Here is a 21,366-nt window from a genome sequence, read left to right as displayed (position 1 = left end):
CACGGATATTGACTCATATTACTCGGATAATACTCGTTTCAGCCGGATACTCGGATCACCCCTAATTCCTCCCATCCAAAATGATACAGCTCAATGAAACACATAAAACATCTCTTCAATCAATCTCTACAGCACTGTAAGGTTGTGCACACTTTGCCATGCTAAGGAAAGATAGTTGGACAGAGATAATTTTCCTTTTGAGTATTATAGTATAAAAAATAGCAAATAATGTTGCTAATGTATGGACATCATGTAATCTGTTTGTGAAAGAAACCCTTCTAAACATGGAGTTATACAGGCACATTTTACCTGATAAGATTCCTAAATCCATCAGCTCACTCACCCTGTGCTCCCGCTGTGCACCCTGACAGCACCGTCATCCCTCCATCATAAGTCAAGCCATTCACCTCGATCACAGGAATTAAAGAAAAGAAGAGATATGATAATCCCCTGTTCTCATGCCATGCACCGGCCGTTTTTCAAAACATTTTATTTGAAATAATCTCTCCCGCTCTAGCTGTATGGCTCGGTACATAACCCTGTTGGACCTCTGTGGTCACCTTTGACCCACAGGAAGTTGTAAACGGAGTCTTCTGCTGTCAGTAAAATCATGAAGCAACGCTGCCCTGAGATCTGTGCCATGTACACACTGCTGATCTATGAGGCTTCTTTCCAGGAATATGCATTGAACAAACGCTAACATAAAATACATAGACAGAAACCAGAGGGATATTTGATGTTGCAGGTCTCCTAGTCTCGCTTTGCCAGATCATCCACACCCTGCAGAGCGGAGGAAGGTCTGGCTAGTCCACACAGCATTCTAGGATGGGAGAAAAATGTGCTCTAGTTTATTGCCATTTCTTTTTAAACCAATCACAATCCTCGCTGCCAAATAGTTGTGCGAGAGAAACCTCAGATTGGACAGATAGTCTAGCTAGCTGTCTGGATTTACCCTGCAGAGATCTGAGGACCAGGTAACCATAGTCCTCAGATTGGACAGATAGTCTAGCTAGCTGTCTGGATTTACCCTGCAGAGATCTGAGGACCAGGTAACCATAGTCCTCAGAAAAAAAGAAAAAAAAAGAAGCGTAAAGAAACAAAAATCAGCGGAAATGCATGCATCCAAATTTCCTGAGGCACAGGAGCAATCCCGGAAGTGGAACATCAAGGATTTAGACTATAGGTCTCCTGACAGCTGAGGCAGTTTGGAAACTGTAATCAATGTCACAGACATGAACTCCTTCTCTTCTCACACAGACACAGACATTGTGCAGGTAACGCACATAGTAGGCCTCCAAAATCTGAGATTACACTACTAAGAGTCAAACTGACATTCCAGCTCCTGCAGATTGATATGTACAATGGTACTCTGGGAGGAAACTTTTATTGGGGTTAGTGATGAGTATTTCAGTATTGCTGAAATCTCTGGAGACTAAAAATTAAATCACTATTGTTATACGTGTCTGTATTGTATGGAAATACTATCCATTCTGGTACCATCAGTGGACACTGTGGGGATGCAAGATCATCTGTGGTTAATAAAGTTGTTTCCAGTGAGAGTAAAAAGATTTAAGTGTAAAATAAAATTATTGTAAAAACTGAAAGCTGACATTAGTCTCAGCTCTGTTTAGGGCTGTCAACAAATATTCTTAATTCAAATATGTATCCGAAGTGTAAAAAATAAAAATAAAAAAAGATGTTTGAATGTGAAAATAAAAATAAGCATCACAACAGGAACGGTCTGTGGTTCGCTGCTCCCTCAATGACTCTAGGAGTTCAGCTCCTCTGTACAAAGTCTGTGTAATATCAGATTTAAGGTTGCTTTATGGTCACCGTGGGGTTTCCAGCAAGAAAAGGACGTCATCATGTCTGTCATCTTCAGCGCGAAGGAGCAGAGAGTTTTGTAACTCAGGGCGCGCTGCACCTTCAGGTCAGCATGGTCAGCTGGGAAGACGGGCGGAGTAGCTTCGCCTCTATGAGAGCGTTCAAAATATGAGAGATCGACACTCAAAAGCTAAAAAATGTGATAAACCACAGTCATTAATAATTAGAATAGATAAATGTAATGTTTGGCGGTACGTTGTGTTTTTACTGCACTTTTTCTATTTGCTTCTTCTGTACTGGTGTTTTGGATAATAGCTCAATGAGCAATGCGTTGAGCATAAACATCCGTGTGACTGGATTGTATTACTTTTAAACTACTGGATATGCACCAGGGAAAATATGGTGCCCAGCAACTGTAACGGCTTAGGGTTACCTTTGGTTTGTAATGAAATTATGGAATACTGTTACATGTAACTAGTTACTCCCCAGCACTGCCAGTCTAGAGGTAAACAGTGTAAATATGTTCCAAAGTGATCTACCATCAAAGAATGTTTGGACATATTGAAAGTTGACACAATCTGTCCATTTTCTTCAAGAAGTCAAGGTAACCCGGGCTGAGTATCTGGTACACATGATCCTTTGGGTTGAAGTATTCCTACCTGTTGACTGGTTTCACCTGGCGGTCCTGTTCCCAGCCCCAGGCTGGACACCGCCCCCTGGCACAGAGAGCTAGAACAATAATGCTAAACAAGATCAACTTCGTGAGGTACACCGTCTAACACAACCCATATAACTGCTGAGCCATGAAGTTGACTTTTATCATAATGTTCAGTTTGTGAGCCGTTATTAATATTTACATGTTTGGCATTGTAGGTGGCGGTGGTGCTGTACTGGACTGCATTATACTGAGAGGTGTTTCTGATATTCTGTCCCCTTCATGTATGTTCATGTACGTCTACAGATTTCCAACAATGGAAACAAAAACTGACCTTCACAAAGTTGGTAAAGTTGGAATTGATGCTAGAGCACTTGTTGGACCACTGAGTGTATTTAATTTTTTATGTGCAAAATGCTGATTGACCTATAACCACCGCCACCATCACTGTAGTGCATGAGAAGAGGTGGAACAGCCTTGTGCATTTAGTTTCTGCCTTTGATTGACAGTGCATCAAAGCGATGAAGCACAACCCTAAAAAGCTCCAAATATCCCAGCAGATCATGATACTTGGCGGGGCAACAAACTGCCAAGTAAACATGCATGTAATCAGGCAGCCAATACATACAGCAGAATAGCACGACAAGAATGTTCGCACAGTTAATGTGGAGCCCACAGAGGGCCGACAGCTCTGCCAATCCCAGTGGGATCTGGGAGAGGGTACAACAAGGAAATGGCCGTGTTCCAGTTAATTGAAGAAGACTTGATTTCTACACCTTAGAGCCAAAAGCCTGAGCTTATTACGCAACCATGTGGCTCCAGTGTTTGAAGCTTCTGCAGAGTGATATCACACAATTAAAGAGAGGAAACAAAGGAAGGGCTTGCTAGCTCCGGTCCAGCTTGCTTGCAGAGGCATGCACTTCATTGCTTGAGGGCTTTGCAGGCCATCTGATTTTACTATCTTGCTCAAGCAAACACAAAAACACATACTTAAGCCAATCACACACTCTAAGCATACATATTTCTATATGTATCTTGGAAGAATAAACAAGCAGTCAGCCGATATAAATCTGAGAGATAAATGAATTAACATCATCTAAATTCTGGTTTCATACCCAACCACTCTGAATGGAGGGCACAATAATATGTATTTCATGATGTACAGTTAGTATATATAAGTTTCTGAATTACTGAAGAAACATGGCCGGCCTGCATGGTTTAATAGATCCTGTAAACTTAATACTTTCCCATGTGATAAGAGGACTACAAAACCTTTCCAAGGAAATGACGCTGACATGAAGTCATGCCATTCCTCTCAGCTACTCTAATGACAGCTTCAAGTTCTCTGTAAGCGGAAACAGCCAACAACAACAGCAATAACCTCAATTTTCATTATCTCTTTAGACTTAAGTATTAAGAGTATCTTTTGTAACCATAAGCATGAAAGCAAAATTATTCTTCAGCTTTGTGATTAATACTCAGAGGAAAGAGCAATGAATAAGACTGATTGAGTGGTTTTGATATGATACACACCCTTACCCCTTACATCTACTTTAGGATACAAACAAGACTGTAAGCCAGTGGATGAATTCCCAGCCTCATCCATGTCCATTGATCCAGACCAGTGCCCATTCTTTCTCCTTTTTAGCCCTGTTATTTTGATCTATGTATGCAGGCTGCTTAAGGCAGAGTTACGCAGAGGATTTAAACCAGGAGAACCCAAGACCTCTTCCCACTTGGACTGTTATTTCAGGCACACCGTGTACCCAAACATCACAAGCCTCCCATTACAACGGAGCAATCTTGTTCTGCTACGTTTGCCCAGGGCTTTGTGGGTTCTGTTAGTTTCTATTATGCATACGCTGATGTGTGTTGTGTATGCACTCATTCCACTCTTCCTTTCAGTGTGCTGATTGTCTTTAGTCCTAGTGCATGTATTATCATTTTCTAGGAGCGTGGCCAGGTTGGCTCACTTGGCAGAGCAGGAACACATATATAGATTTATTCCTCAATGCAGAGGCAGTGGGTTGGACGCTGACCTTAGGCCCTTTGCTGTATGTCAATCCCCCCCTCTCTCTTCCCTTTCATGTCTGCATCTGTCCTGTGAAAATTAAGTCCTACAAATGCCCCAAAAAATATTTCTTTTCCATGGAGCTTTTGCATGGACTTAAGTGATAAAGATGCACGCTTTCTGACAATTTATCCTCAAAGGAATTCATGGTGAATTATTTTTATACTGAACAAATTATGTACGCAACACTTGTTTTTCTTCCCATTTTTCATGAGCAAAGATCCAAGACTTTTTCTATATACACAAAAGGCTTATTTCTCTCAAATATTGTATACAAATCTGTGTTAGTGAGCCCTAAAATGTGCAGGTTTACTCTATTGAGGGGTCCGGAGGGGGTCCAAAATTTTTTTTTATAAAAAAGAATTTGCTGGATATTGACAGGCCACTCTAATATGTACAGTTTCATCACACAGCACAACGCCACAGATGTCACAAGTTTTGGGGGATCGTGCAATCGTCATGCTGACTGCAGGAATGTCCACCAGAGCTGTTGCCCGTGAAATGAATGTTAATTTCTCTACCATAAGCCGTCTCCAAAAGGTATTTCAGAGCATTTGACAGTGCATCCAACCACCACTTGATGTTGCAGCATGAGAACATACGGCCCCATGTTGCAACGATCTGTACACACTTCCTGGAAGCTGAACACATCCCAGTTCTGGCATGGCCAGCATACTCACCGGACATGTCACCCATTGAGCATGTATGGGATGCTCTGGATCGGCGTATACAACAGCATGTTCCAGGTCCAGCCAATATCCAGCAACTTCTTTTGTTTTGTTTTTACTGACTGGTTTTGTTCAGTGTGTATACATATTATACAAAAAGTGATAGAGGCAGTTGCATAAAGAAAGAAATAACAGAGCCTGAGAAAGACGTTCAAACCTGTCCAATCACTGTGTAAAGTGGGCCAAACTCCTAATGAGGGTCACAGATAATGTTGTACCACCAGGGGGCAATTATTAGGTTTAACAAAGGGCCACTTCCACCGGTTTTTAATTTTCTGATTGTAGAACTAAAAGGGTTACATGGTCTGATTCATGATTATTTCCACTGGCAGATGAAATTTTCTCCTAGAGTTATAGCTAGCACTAAGACTAATTTGACAAAGAATGACTCACAAAGACAAATGTGTGACCAAAGCATACGACCACATCGCTGTTTAAACCTACCTTCTAATGAGACGGTCCTCATTTCAGGTCAACCCTTTGAAGAATCCTACAAGCAGCACTACCACAGGCCAAGCAGTCAGCTGTTCCCATCAGACACTGCACTAGTGTTGTCCATGTAAAAGGATCCCAGTCTGGTCAGGTTTGTCGTGGTTTGGGTTCAAACGGTTTGTCACGGTACTTCACTCCCGGTTTCTAATGTGACATAGATTAGTTAGTCAGTTTACTTTCATTTTTAAGGGGACATGAACCCCCGTCTCCTGGGTGAAAGTCCTGTGTTTGAGTTAACAAAACACATATAACACTACAAGAAGTCATCACATAGCTCGGATTAAAAATCACACAGCATAAAAAGGCATCAATATCCCAAGGCTCATTTCCATTATGGTCCACGAAAATTCAGTCTGGATCTTCAAAAAAATGATTAGACCAAAAAACCTGACTAACTCAAGGTCCACTTACTAGCTTTTCACAGGGCTTTGAAACGCGTCTAATCTTCATCAGCAGATGCCGACACTGAAGCAGGTGGACTTCACCATGGTCAAGGTTTTTGTTTCAAGCAATATGTGCTTTCATTTCAATTTGATACATTTTCAATAAATAGCCGTAACAGTTCCCGCTTTGTGTGTTCCCTTCAGTTATTTTAAAAATCACAAAAATAAGCACTTTTGAATTAGAAAAAAAAAAAAGATCTCACCTTTAATATTTGAGCATATTTACAATATTTACAAACCTTGGAAATAAACTATGAGGACACTCATACAAAAATCACACAGAAAATTTAAATATGGTTCATTTATCATTATCGAGGTAATATGTATAACTACTAGTGACTTTGATTTGAGGTCATATCGTGCAGCCCTACGTTAAGGCTTCAAGATGCCGTGAGGGCCAGGTGTGCAGGGAGAAGCAGGTGAGGGCAGGAAACTCTGAGGGCATCTGCTGGACAGCTGAGGAATGACAATGCCTGGAGATAGGGGGCTGGTGAGATACCGCGTCAAGACCGAGTCCAACAGAGAGACGGTCAATACCGAGACAGAAAAAAAAGAACCCCCTTCAAGTTTCAGGATTTCACGGAATGTAGGACCCAAGTGAAAGGACCGCAGGCACAATAGAGCTTGAATATTTAATAATGACAAATTCCTCACAACAAAAGGTGTCCAGCAAAAACAGCAGGCATAGAAAATCCAGAAACAAAGTAAACGACAATAACCAAGAACCAGCAAGACTAAACAGGTAGACTCACCACACAGCCACTCGAAATAGAAATACAACGGCCTGACAACAGACAAGGCAAATACACAAGCTAACGAGTAAACCTGGGACAGGTGATGCAACAGGTGAATCAAAAACACAACAGGAAGCAAAACTAGACAAGACAAGGGAGAAAACGGAGACTTCAAAATAAAACAGGAAACAGAACATACAGAAACTAACCAACGCGACATCCAGACCGCTCACTTACCTGTTCATAATTTATGTGACAGTATGTCTTCTACTTTAAGATGATTATATTACTTTTTCATTTGTAATAATCAAAAAGCAAGTGTGCAGAGTTAAAACACTATATAGGATTAAATTAGGCCAGATTATTTTCTTAAAACCTAAAACGGAAATGTTCCCATTCTTGAATTTATCACTAGTCCTGAAGAATTCATAGAACAACGTGCTAACATGAAACCGACTGCTACCTGATGATGGAGGTGGCCTACTGTACATGATGCACTAGGTCTATGGTCCAGGGCCTTTACAGTGAACAACTGAGAGACAAAGGCTGTCATCAAAAGTAAACGAACACAGTAGCTGAAATGAAAAAGATCCAGCATGCCTCTGGGCAAAACCATCCTCCATGTCACCTTATTCTCTCCAATGACACTTTGAGGAAACATGTAACTTCCTCCTCACGGTTCACAAGCAGTGTCACAAAAGTGCTGCTCAATTACCAGTGTTAGTGGCCGGGGATTCGACCAACCATGAAGACGACCACAAAAGATCCAGGTAGCATTCAACAGGAAACATCACCTCAGCCAATTACCCATGAGCTCATATGTTGCCAAAACAGCCATTAATCCGAGTGGTGAGCACACGGAGGACTAGTGCAGCTTCCAAAGCCTCCGCCAAGGGTGAGAGGACTCACAGGGCCAAAGACCAAGCAGGAGCGCTGCTACAGCTAACGGACCAATCGATCATCTAGTCTCTAGGTCTTCTAACATGTGCCAAAACCGAGCAGACTTCAAACTACATAAACTATGCATAAGGTCTGGTAAAGTTTAAACAAGCAACAAACTACTCATACTTTTCCAGACTAACAACCTTGCCACGACCTGGAATTGATTAAATTCACTTTTATTACTTTAAACAGACCCTGAACTGTTGTCATATAAAGACCCAAATAATACAAAGCAGTTACGAGAAGAGAGCATGACATGTTGCAAGCTTAGTAAAGGTATGTGGAGGATGATGAATGACGAAGGCTTACTGTATAAAAATGAAGAGCATATACACAAATGAAAGCAGACTTGTAGGAGAGTCATACCACACGTCAGTGCATAGAGTGGGAATAATGGCCACGTGTCCTGTCATCACAGGTCACCTGAGCAAAAAATGTCTAAATAAAGTATAATGAGCAGAGGACGATTCATGTTTTATTAATTCATTTTTTTATTAATGCTAATAGCAGCACATACTGAACGAGGGCCGAGTTTCATGCCTAAGACCCGCCCACTTTACATCACAACAGACTATGTTCAAATAATGATATTATAATTATATAAGTTAAACCTTCGTATATACAGTAAGTCTGGTAGAGCGCACTGTTCTGTACAGCCTTGGACCTTTTTTCGTGAAATGTAATTTCCAATTCAGTGCAAACACAGTAGGTGTTGCTTCCCAACATGGATGTATTAGAACAGTTAGCAGCAGCAGTCCCTACAACACGATATGTATAACAAGATATAACAATAAGCGTTCCCACTACGGCTCAACCAGGAATGTTTGCAGATGGAGATTTGAAAGAATGAAATCAGCTAATCGTGAATGGAATGTGAATATTTAGTTGGATGTTTGGTGTAACATTTGGTTTAACATTTTGTATTCCTCATTATTATATTTACAGTTTTTTCATAAGATAAATGCTGTAATAATGTTAAATATCACAGATTGTTAACAGAAATGCCGTACTTTCAGTGGATTTTATTTTGTATAACTTTATTTAACATGACAGTAGACGGTGTAATCTGTAGATGCTGCTGTTGAACTGAGTCATATCACACACGTCAGTTTACAGGAAAGTACTGATATTTTTTCATTGGAATAGTTTTTTTATTATAACTTTTGCTTTGTGTTTAATGTTCCATGCATATTAAAAGATATATCCATGTTCCAATCCCTGTGCAAGATTAGAGAGCAGTTTCATGGTGTCTGGTGGTATACTGCTCCATGACATGTTGTATCTGTTACACAGGGAATATTGAACTCTAACTTTAAAAAAGAAATCGCAAATTGAATAGTGATCGCAATATCAGGCAGAAAAATCACAATTACATATTTCACCAAAATCATCCCCCAAAACCAGCCCTAGTTCAGAAATCCAAACCCTGAAATGAAATCATATAAATATAAAAAAAAATAAGAAACAAAGATTACAATAAAATGTATTCTAATGAAACCTCCTCTCTGCTCCTTCCTCTTCCTGTTACGGCACTTTAATATATACATTTACAAAATATGCACATTTATAATATCATTCACAATAATTCTGAGCCTGTAAATAATGGTGTTAATGTTAACAATGTGCTTCCTTTTACTCTACTGTGTATGTGCACTGTTTGTTGGAAAGCAATGACACACTTACTTACATTATGTCAGTGAAAATCAAATTTAAATGAATTATCTATTTCTTCCTTTGTAAAAAAATTCATATAACTTTCTATTCGCTTTCAGCTTTGTATATTTACTATCCTAATTTTGAGGCCAAAGGGGTCACAAGTAACAAGTGATTATATTGTAATTAATCTGATTGCTTGTTCACACACTGTGATACAGCCAAATTATCTGGCATTAATAATTATTTCAGGACATTTTCCATATAGAGTAGATCTACACTATACTCTTATGTATATAAATATTGATTCTTATAATATTTACTCACTGAAAAATCCTCCCTGCCCCCTCTGGAGTTCTGGGCTCATAGCTGCTTGGTCCTGGCTCTTCAAAGTAGACCAGTAGCTGCTGAGTGCTGCGGAGGTTTGATTTAAACCCCCGAACCTAAAACCCCCAGCAACCAATAAACTCAGTCCAGGAATAATCTATTCAGAAAGACTGCAAAACATGCAGCAGACATTTGACTTGTCACAGCAATATGAATGTTAATTTTGTGCCAATATTAATGTAGTAACATTAACAATGGCTCTCTTCCACATAAGACTCCCAGGAAGACTACAGCATGGACTATGTCAGGCCCTGGAAGCAACACACCTGAGAGAAAGACAGCCCTCATTAACTAAAGCAGCTGACGTGTTGAAATGACTGCTGTGAAAAAAAGAAGCTGCTGGAATGTCAGATAGCCGGGGCCTCTGGTGCTCAATTTAGAACAACTTTTTTCCTTATCTAAATTGAAGGTCTGAAAATAGAAGCGGTGCTGTGAGAATCTGAAAGACGCATGACACTGTTTTAAATTTGTGTAAATTAACACAGCTAGATTTTTTTTAATTACTTGATTTTTAGCTTCTCCAAGTGTAGTATCTCTGACTATCGGACATATTGCTATTACAACTCTTTCTTTTCATTACTAATTAGTAAGTGCTAGCCAGCTAACAACCTAAACTAATGGTAACTAACTAATGGTTAGCACTATAGATATTATGGAGTTGATTATGAATTTGAGCAAAATTGTTAATTGTTAACGGTTTAGTAGTGCAGTGTTAATTTAGTGGAGTGTTCCTTTGGCTGATTCAGTCAGTTAGTTAATAGTCTGTATCCACGACGATCCTCTTCCAGGTGCATTTATTCTGCTGGAAATTCCACCGGATGTTATTCTTATTGGATGTCCGTCCCCGTCCTCTGTCTCTGTGTTGGCGTTCTAACCTCCGTCCCCGTCCTCTGTCAGACAGCTAGCTAGACTATCTGTCCAATCTGAGGACTATGGTTACCTGGTCCTCAGATCTCTGCAGGGTAAATCCAGACAGCTAGCTAGACTATCTGTCCAATCTGAGGACTATGGTTACCTGGTCCTCAGATCTCTGCAGGGTAAATCCAGACAGCTAGCTAGACTATCTATCCAATCTGAGGACTCTGGTTACCTGGTCCTCAGATCTCTGCTGGGTAAATCCAGACAGCTAGCTAGACTATCTGTCCAATCTGATGACTATGGTTACCTGGTCCTCAGATCTCTGCAGGGTAAATCCAGACAGCTAGCTAGACTATCTGTCCAATCTGAGGACTATGGTTACCTGGTCCTCAGATCTCTGCAGGGTAAATCCAGACAGCTAGCTAGACTATCTGTCCAATCTGAGGACTATGGTTACCTGGTCCTCAGATCTCTGCAGGGTAAATCCAGACAGCTAGCTAGACTATCTGTCCAATCAGTTTTTTCTGTTGACGACTAAAACTACTTCTGAACGTACACATGTTCCACCAGAACAACTTCCTTCCTGAGACTATTTAGCAGAGGCACCAGGGCTCTGTCCGGAGATAAGCACTGCCCAATAGGGTTGTGATTGGTTTAAAGAAATGCTAATAAACCAGAGCAGAATGCTGTGTGGACTAGCCAGACCTTCCTTTGCAGTGCTTTGGAGGAAGGTCTGGCAATGTGAGACTAATTAGTTAACTACCCTATTTAGTGTAAATAATAAAATGAATTGACATAGAATTAATAATGAATAATCCTTACTTTCTCATGCTTGCGGTTCTTCATCTCTGTTAAGGTAAAAGTATTTTGGGATGTTGACATACAATGTGAATCTTATCAATATTCATGGACAACCACTCAACAACTAAAATAAATGTAAAAGAAAGGTGAAATAGTGCAACCTTTTGGCCGCCCCGCTTTATATCACATCTTTGAGATCTAATGATTTGTATTAATTTCCTTTTAAAACATATCAATATCAATTATCTCTACAGATGTTATCTCAAAACCAAACAGCTTGAGACATTCTATAAGAAAACCATGATCAATGGTGTTAAGGCTTTCAGAAAGTCTAAAAAAGAATGAAAGCCTTTAAATGGACTGGCCGCCAGAGAGCGCATTCAAAGCATCAAGTCCTTTCCCGCCAGGCTCAACATCTACTTAATTATGTGCATCTCCTGGTGACAGCCAGCCAAACCACAGCCATTTACAAGTTCTAAATCGCGGCTACACTGGGCAACAAGCAGAAGAACCCTCTTAAAATGTCCAAATCATACCTTTCATTAAACCCAGTGTAATAGCTTGTTTACATGAGGCCAGGGTGTCCACCATACAGACAGCGTTGGCCTGCTATGAAGGCACACAACTGTTTGTTTCTCTGAGCAAGTCATTGGTGGGGAATGCAAGCTGTTAAGTGCGGGATGCTCTGATATTTTGTTTGAGTATGCGTGTGTGGTCATGAATACACACTCTTACAGCATGTGATTGGCTGTGGATGTATGTGTATGCATTGTTACTTAAGCCAAACAGTATTTACACCAAACATGTGTGAGCACTTGAGGGCCACCGTATGTAAACTGTATGAAAACAAATTTAGCATAGTAAATATAAAACGGTGAAATGTTTATGCAAATGTAATTAGCAAACTAATGGGCTTTGACATCAACAAATATTGATTGAGAACATCTGCATGATGTGTGAGGTCATTACATTCTTTAGGAAAGGTTGCATTACAACACCCAAAGTCTAATCAGGAAAGGGGAGCCATGTGCTGCCAAGTCAGAATAAAAAAAACTAGAATTGTAGAAAAGAATAGCTTGTCACTGTCTTTTCATACAAAATCTGAATATGATTAGTGACATGAGTGTCTAAACTCAGGTTAACTCACTATCCCATTAAATCCCATTCTATACACATTGGATCATATTGGAAACACTGTACTGTATATGTATTTGCAGCATGTGTGATGTATTAATGTAGTCCGTTACTGTGGCCAGATGGTTGGGAACATTCCTATGACCACCAGGTTTAAAGTCTTTAGAGTGGAAGGCCTACGTCTTCATATTGCTCTACTCGTATGTTAAGGAAAGTCATAGCCATTTAATCATTATGCCAAATATGCTTTTAGTCAATGTTAAAGACACCACACTGTCTCGTTAATTCAAACTCACTGCAAGGACTAACAGACACGTTTCAATAAGGAAATAATGTTAGATTGAAAAGATAAATCCATGCATTGATACGTTTATTTTCAGGAAATGAGTGAAGTCATTTGTGTGTCTTGAATGTAATATAGGTAAAATGATGTTTTCAGTCTATGTTCCTTAAAAAAAAATCTTAGTCCAGATATTTTCAAATTCAATATATTAGCGCATTATGTCCATACGAAGATAGTCTTGCTTTGCCGAACCTTCCTCCACATGCTGCGGGGCTGCGTGTGAACATATGAAATAATCTAAAATACCATAAAACTTAATTTAAAGACCATAGACCCTCTCTCCATCTCTCTCTCTGGAGTGGGGAGGAGGCTGGACGTGATGCGGTCAGAACACACCGAGTCTCTCGCCGTTCCTTGAATCTGAGTTTATTTTGTCAACTAAAGAAGCTCAAAGAGCAATGCATCCTGGGACATGTAGGCAGAGCTGCCACGGCTCTGCGCACAGGAGAACTCACTGTCTCATTGAAGAAAAGGGTGAAGAAGAAGAAGAAGAAAAAGGATGAAGAAAAGTGCTGTCCATGACAAGGACATTTCCTCAGCTCACAATGTTTCACTCTGTAGTTCTGTCATTGGAATAGTTTTCTGAGGCGTACTGTTGATTGATCCATCACTAGAAACCATATTCCTGTCCCAGCTCGCCAGCTGCATGGCTTCATTTTGGCGTGTCAGGGTTATATTTATGGCTCGTGATGAACAGTGGCTGGATCTTGATAACAAAGATTTAAACATGTGAAGTCTTGAGACAAATAGTGTCTGTTCTTTGTCAGCGTGATTAGTTAGAGACTAACTGTAGCTGCCTGTATTGATCTTTTAATATGAACTGCAGGCTCACCCAATCTGTTTCCTAAAGCAAACAGGATCTTGTCATGCACAGCGCAACAATATTCCATCCCAGCCTTTGAAGTGTTAGCAAAGCAGCGACGGCGCATGCTTTGCACAGGTATGAATGTCAATGAAAGGTTAGAAAGACGAGAATCATCTTGGCCTGAACATGGATTACAGCTCATGTACTCAATCCCTTTAAGCCGTGTCACACACCCACCAAAGTATCAGACAGATTCCGCCTCAAGAATTCATAATGACATCTTAAAACCATTTTGCGCACAGCAGCAGAATAAACTCATTAAAGTTCGCAAATGTGTTGCTTAACCTGCCAGATCTGTCGGTAACGCTATCTCCTTCTGTTTGATGCCTCATTCCAAATCTTTTTCTGGGTACATCAGAATCTGACCCCTCCAATTGAAGCTCAGTGCCCATATTAGGCCCCAGAAGGCTCCTGCTCATCCCAGGTGTAACTTAAGCTTTCATTTTAAGCTTTGACAGAGGAAAGAGTTGAAACAAAAACACATATAGCATGTAGGATAAGCTTCATCACTGAAGACATACCTGGTTGCTTGCAGACTCTGGTCTGTGCAGATTATCTCCAGTTTGACATAATTACTTTCCATCACTTTCCTGATGCTGAAACCCTAAATGTCCATCTAGACTGCAGGCTTCTTGTTTCCTAGCCACGGCTGCCCTGCTGTGGGTTCTTTCGGATGTTTTTACTTGACTGGGCAGGTGCCGCTCTCTTATCTTTACGCGCCATTGTGTTGGTCCATACGAGTCATGTTAAGCAAAAAATCCCTGATAACGTGCCGACTCAGTAGGAGATGACTTCGAACAGCCTCATGGTTGTTCCAGCATACAATAATGCTACTGTGTGACTCCATCTGCAAACAGGCCAAAAGCACTCCCTGCTTTACATGGGGCAATGCAGTTCATTTCTCTTTGAATGTGCAATCTGTAGGAAAGGCAGGGGAGAGATGTGGCTATTACCACATACACTCTTACAGCCTGGAATTTACATCAGAGATCGGAACACACTTGACAGCAGCTCACACAATACCATGTAAAGCAACAAAAGCAAGATCACAACAGATGTTTTACATCTGGACCAACTTCTGCATAATCTAAACATATTACTTATTATTGCAATTACTCGTGTCTTACAATTTAATTAGACATCATAGGAAACACATAGGCTGCATCGCAGCAACCCAAAATATGTAGGATGTGTGTGCCAATTCAGATTACTGGAACGCTAATTGGACACATGTGGTAGGCTATGACCAAGTGCTAACTCACGAGCAAAGCAGTAACATGCAGCCAGTCTGGGTGGCAGTCAGCTGCATGAACAGTCAGTGAAAGGGGGAATAAAGTGTAACATAACTACATGTAGATCATGCACCTTTGTGCAAAACAGCTTTCATGGTAAACTTACCTTTTTGTGGTTTTCTAATCATCTATGCAGATAGATAGGTTTGGACATACTCTGACAGTGAAGGGAAGAATCAGCAGACACATGTTCATGCTCACCATCAACACTTTTCATTGGGACTCTTTAATTAGTAGAAATGAGTTCCAATGAGGTCATTTTGAAGTCTGTGGATTCAGACTATCAGTGCTGTTAATTCTGGAAATGTTTTATTAGCCATGCTAGCTACAAGGCTTCAGCAATGTCCCTGTTGGTTGGTCAGTCCACAGTGAAATACATTCACAGTCCCCACACCATCGATCCTGATAACCAGGGTGAGATCTTCTGGGGGGATGTGTGGGATTCCCCCGTTTCTGTTCAACATATCCCTGCCTCTGCTGAATTACTGTGTACCCCCAGCCCCCCCAAAAAAACATGTTCAATACTACTTCACCATTAGACCATATATGTTTTATGTAGATTATTTTCCAGTGGATATTAAAGTTGATAAATATGTGTTTTGGTATGGCTGGTTGATTATATCAATGGTGGTATTGGAAGGGGAAATTAATTATTGTATGTTTTGTTTTATTGTGCATGATCAGAAAACATCTGATCCCTACCCCCTCCGATTTTTTACTTAAATCGCACCTTGCTGATAACTTCATCTCACCCCACCAGTCGCTAACATTTTGCTTCAGAGTTGGAACTACCGGATGGGAGGATGTATGGAAGGATGGATGGATGGATGGATGGATAACTGATTGGAATTTTAAAAACATAAAACTAATGCTAATCCCTGACTGCATCTTGCATCATCATCAGATCAAACTGTACAAGCAACCCACATCCAGCAAAACTAATAACATTCCTGTCAGCCTCAGCTGTACATTCTCTTCTGTGCTCATCAGCAAATGTTAGCATGATAACACGCTAAACTAAGATGGCGAATATGCTAATCATTGACATTTTGTAGCATGTTAGCATGCCGATGTTAGCATTTAGCAAGTACAGCCTTAAAGAGCCATTGTGTTGGAGTGGAGCCAGAATATTCAAAGACAGATGTTTCAAAACCTGGGCCAATATTATCAAAAGTGTTTCTGCATGATTCAGGTCTCCTGAAATAAATTGAACAGTGTTCTTCAAGCAACCAGTCCATGCAGCTAAGCTGGCTCCCTGTGGAGTCCAGAGTGACACAGTTAAAACTCTGTCCCGTAAATGACGTAGACCCAAAATATGTGGTCATCTTCTTCCCGCAGGTCAGAGAGGCTCACAGGCACAACACCAGGCGCAGGGCAGCCGATGTGACGCTGGAGGAATTACTTTCTTTCAGATAATCGGGAGTCTGCGATTGGAATGAGCTTCCTAATAGCATTAAACCGACTACAGACCAGTGACGTTTAAGTGTCTTCTTTATTATGAATTTCCAAATACACAAAACAAAGTCAAGGCTAAAGGTGAGTGAGAAACTAGGTTTTCTTTTTTGTAATTTAAGATACATTTGTAAAGACTGTAATATGTTATGCATATTTTAACATAGAGTCCGGAATGGTTTGACATTTCTGTAAATTATCACTCTCAACAGAATGATCTACATATAGTTTAAGCAAAATTTCTGGCTTAATGATATTGTTCTGAAAAATGACGGTGTACCAACGACTGTGTACCAGATTCATGAACCGCTCTTGAACATGCAGTGTTTTCATTTGTATTGCTCATGCTCAGAGTGTATACCGTGTGACTATGTGACCCATATATCAGTAGCACGTTGTTTGCGTGGCTTAATCACACTCCGACATCAACAGCAGTCAGGTTATGCTCATCTATACACATCAATGTTCAGCCTACACACTGCCAGACTAATGCACAGGACTGGAAAAAGGGAGAAAACATCAACACATGTGAGTCTAAGGTGAAGATGAGTGTGTCCTGAGGGAACCAAAGAGAGAGAGTTGTCAGAGAGAGATAACGCTGCAGAGCAGCTGAGGCATTACACCGGCAGCTCAGAAGACAATCCCCAATGGAAGGGCATTGTTACAAATCAACAGTGAAATAAACAAAATGACAGAATCAGCAGGTTAATTAGCAGGTTAAGATGACCAACAGGCTGAGGACTAAAGTGGTGTAGCCCTTTAATGCCAGGACATCCGATAGATACTAATTATCTGAACCAGTGTAGAGAAGAAAGCTCTTTGAAATACGAGTACAGCACTCAACCTAAGCCCTAACAACTGACAATAAATCCCGTCTATTTAAATGATTTGTCTCCTGCCATTCCGATGATCTGCCTCCTACTGAAAGTCGACACTGTGGTGGCTTTATCTACAGTAAGTCACAACATGACAGGAAAGAAGAACCTAGCACAGCTAGTGGCTGTTTCTCACTTATCTATCTTCAATTCAAAAACTTCAATTGACTCCAAGACACTCAGATCCCGAGTGTCTCTCAGGAAACAACATGTTACTTCACAGACACTAAATCGGAAGAAGGGTTCAGACATTGGTCCTCCTGAAACCATGCAAACACACAAATACACACAGTGGTGGTTCTGGGGTGGGGGCAAGGGTCGCCAGTGGCCCCTCAATATAAAGCCTTGCTTTATATTAAGCTTTACTTTGGTTTATTTGCATTTCTTTTAGCCTATCACAATCATCTTGGGCGAGGCTAAGCTCCGGACAGAGCCACGGTGCCTCTGCTAAATAGTCTCAGGAAGGAAGTTGTTCTGGTGGAACATGTGTACGTTCAGAAGTAGTTTTAGTCATCAACAGAAACCTCAGATTGGACAGATAGTCTAGCTAGCTGTCTGGATTTACCCTGCAGAGATCTGAGGACCAGGTAACCATAGTCCTCACATTGGACAGATAGTCTAGCTAGCTGTCTGGATTTACCCTGCAGAGATCTGAGGACCAGGTAACCATAGTCCTCAGATTGGACAGATAGTCTAGCTAGCTGTCTGGATTTACCCTGCAGAGATCTGAGGACGAGGTAGAAGTCCTCAGAAATCCACCAGAGGTTAGAACAACAACACAGAGACAGAGGAAGGAGACGGAGGTGAGAACGCCAACACAGAGACAGAGGACGAAGATAGAGGTTAGAACACCAACACAGGGACAGAGGACGGGGACGGAGGTTAGAACACCAACACAGAGACAGAGGACGGGGACGGAGGTTAGAACACCAACACAGAGACAGAGGACGGGAACGGAGGATAGAACACCAACACAGAGACAGAGGATGGGGACGGAGGTTAGAACACCAACACAGAGACAGAGGACGGGGACGGAGGTTAGAAGGCCAACACAGAGACAGAGGACGGGGACGGAGGCTAGAACACCAACACAGAGACAGAGGAAGGAGACGGAGGTTAGAACGCCAACACAGAGACAGAGGACGGGGACGGAGGTTAGAACGCCAACACAGAGACAGAGGACGAAGATGGAGGTTAGAACACCAACACAGGGACAGAGGACGGGACGGAGGTTAGAACACCAACACAGAAACAGAGGACGGGACGGAGGTTAGAACACCAACACAAAGATAGAGGACGGGGACGGACATCAGCCTGAATTTCTTGCGGCAGCGGAACAATCCCAGAAGTAGAACATCGTGGATATAGACTACCTTGCAGTAGACTGTGTAACCATGTCAATTGGTCAATTGGTAGACGGCGTGTCCTGGGACGTTCTTCATCGTGGTGCAGGAAATGTTACCATGAAAGATGGCATCACCTGTCGCCTCTAAAATATCAATGACAAAAACTAGCTGTTGTTGAATACATCTAGACTTCAAGTTGCTAAACATGGCAAGATGTGATTTTTTACTTTATCATTTTTATTTAAAGACTCAATCTAAATCAAAAAGCAGGTGCCAAAAGTAACAGTGCAGCCCTGCTGTCCAAAACTGGAATCTGGAGGAGGAGAAAAACATTTCTCCAGAGCCTGCAGTTCAAACTGCACCGTGGTTAATGCCTATAAATAGGACAGCTTTATCTGTAAAGTAACACACTGCTTACGTTTCCTCGATGTACAGTGCTCCAGTTATCAGTTACACTGAAGTTTTGGCTGCTTTCCTTTTCCTCACGTCCACAGCGCTGACCTGCAAACGGCCACAGCAAGCGAGAAGCCTTTCATTGTGGAAAAGTCCCACGGATAATGTTTGTTTCTCCGTTGGGATCCTGCAGGCGGTGGAACCAGGACACTTCCTCGCAGATCTTTTTAAACTCCAAAACGTAAACTGTATCATTACTCGAAATTGGGTTTTGCCTCATGCCCATAATAGTAAGTAAACAAGCTCCAAATCCATGAAAATATATAAAAACGCTGCGGCCATAGCTCGCCTTGCCATGCTGCAATCATGTTATTAATGGAAGAAACCAGATTGTTTGGATATCATATCCCCATGATAATTAAATCCAAATGTTTAGAAAGGAAAGCTTATCCAGAACATGACTGTTGGCTGTATCACAGATGAATTGATTCAGTGTACGTAAATAAACACACGGATAAGAGGGTTTGTTCACGACTGTGAGCAAACACTAACCTTGTTTTCCTGTAAATCCATAGAGGCGAGTTATCGTGTTGTTATGACATCAGAATACCCTCGTAGAGCGTGAGTTAACCAGGACCAAAAAAGAAAGACTATTGACTTCAGTTCTTTACATGTCGGCCTCTAATATTCCAGATTCTACCCAACTCAAAACACACCAGAAGGTTTTTCAAGTCCTTTGGCATGTCAATCTGTATTTGTGCACAAATGAAAGTCTCCTGCAGCCATCGAGTTATACAGACAAGCAGAGCTCAGAGTTTTCCTTTAAATTGGATTCACTTGTTTTAATCTACTTCACTACTGTGGGATCAGTCCATAACTCACCTCAGATACGCGATGATTCAAACATCATACGTCCAATTTCCTGTACAGTAATTACCCAGAGTTCCTCACACCGCTGCTGCCTGCTCCCATGTCCAACAACTGGACGGCATGCAAAGCACAAGGCCTGCCACCACACTGGTTTGCATAATGCTGATCTGACAGGCACTTCCTTCCTGCTGTTAGTGTCACTATCAATGGAAATGTCTCTTAGAATATTACTTGCTGACATAATCCTGTGGCAACCAGTACAATATTTGAACTATAAGACATTGCAAAACTGTTTTTTATCATATTTGGCATAAGACATTTACATAGAGTACCCTGGTTACAAAGTCCTAGACATAGCGCATATTGTTAGTGAACAGATGCTTCGGGGACTCAGATGGGATGTGCTGCGTCACACTGGCAGAATGTAGGGGTAACTGTGTGAATGTGGTCCAGACGTTTCTGCTCTCTGTCACTGCAACTTTCCTGAATAAACAAGGGTTAAAACAAGGATAGGTAAGGGGGACACTGGTGAATGAATTAGTCTCCACCACATTGTTATTAAATGACTGTGGGTGGCTGTCATGAGCAAGTTGACACTTAAACACATAATTCCACTGGAATGAAAAGCAATAGATGATGCTTTCAAGTGTTGTCCGAAACATCATTAACAGAAGTGTGAATGGTAATGACCTGGCAGTATATCTTCTTCTTCTTCTTCTTCTTCTAAAATCTCTTATAGGTGTTGAGATGGGTTGAGTATCTTTTACTTTTCCTGCATAAAATGAAAAAAAACTAAGATCTAAAGCCAGGCTACAAGTTCCGTGAGGCTGTTTTTAGGAATAGTGCTGCTTTAAGCTGAACTCTTACATCAGTATGCTAACAATCTCTCAGTGAAACACATTCTCATAAACAGGTCTGAATGATGTGTGCACACCAAATCATAAGATATTGTACGAAACTGAGAGACGTGACATCGGATGGCTAGAAGCTCCACAATGCCAAGTGGCAGTTGCTAGCTGTTTAAGAGCTTTGTGGCACTGGCTCCACACCTCCTACTAGATGTGTGTGGCTGCTACAGAGCTCTGCGACACCAGCTATGGTAAGTAAGTAAGTAAGTAAACTTTATTTATAACGCACTTTTCACAGACAAGAAGGGTCGCAAAGTGCTTTACAGTAAAAACAAATAAAACAGCAACACATAAAATACT

At 41.1% G+C, this 21,366-nt stretch overlaps 1 protein-coding gene across 4 annotated transcripts in view; it reads right to left on the bottom strand.

Moving 5' to 3' along the window:
- LOC116705626 (myocardin) overlaps positions 1-20,244 on the bottom strand; it is a 167,151-nt gene extending 146,907 nt beyond the window's left edge. For 3 of the 4 annotated variants that reach the window (XM_032541946.1, XM_032541947.1, XM_032541949.1), the window contains exons 1-2: positions 20,171-20,244; positions 2,484-2,540 (exon numbers count right to left, since the gene is read on the bottom strand). The gene's annotated coding sequence lies outside the window, so the exon portion shown is untranslated. The remainder of the gene's footprint in view (positions 1-2,483; positions 2,541-20,170) is intronic. The other variant, XM_032541952.1, reaches the window with a different exon arrangement.
- Positions 20,245-21,366: the final 1,122 nt, after the last annotated feature.

This window comes from Etheostoma spectabile, chromosome 17 (assembly GCF_008692095.1).
Source record: "Etheostoma spectabile isolate EspeVRDwgs_2016 chromosome 17, UIUC_Espe_1.0, whole genome shotgun sequence".
Lineage (NCBI taxonomy): Eukaryota > Metazoa > Chordata > Actinopteri > Perciformes > Percidae > Etheostoma > Etheostoma spectabile.
Note: the sequence above shows the minus strand (reverse complement) of the source record. Positions and strands in the feature narration are given on the sequence as shown.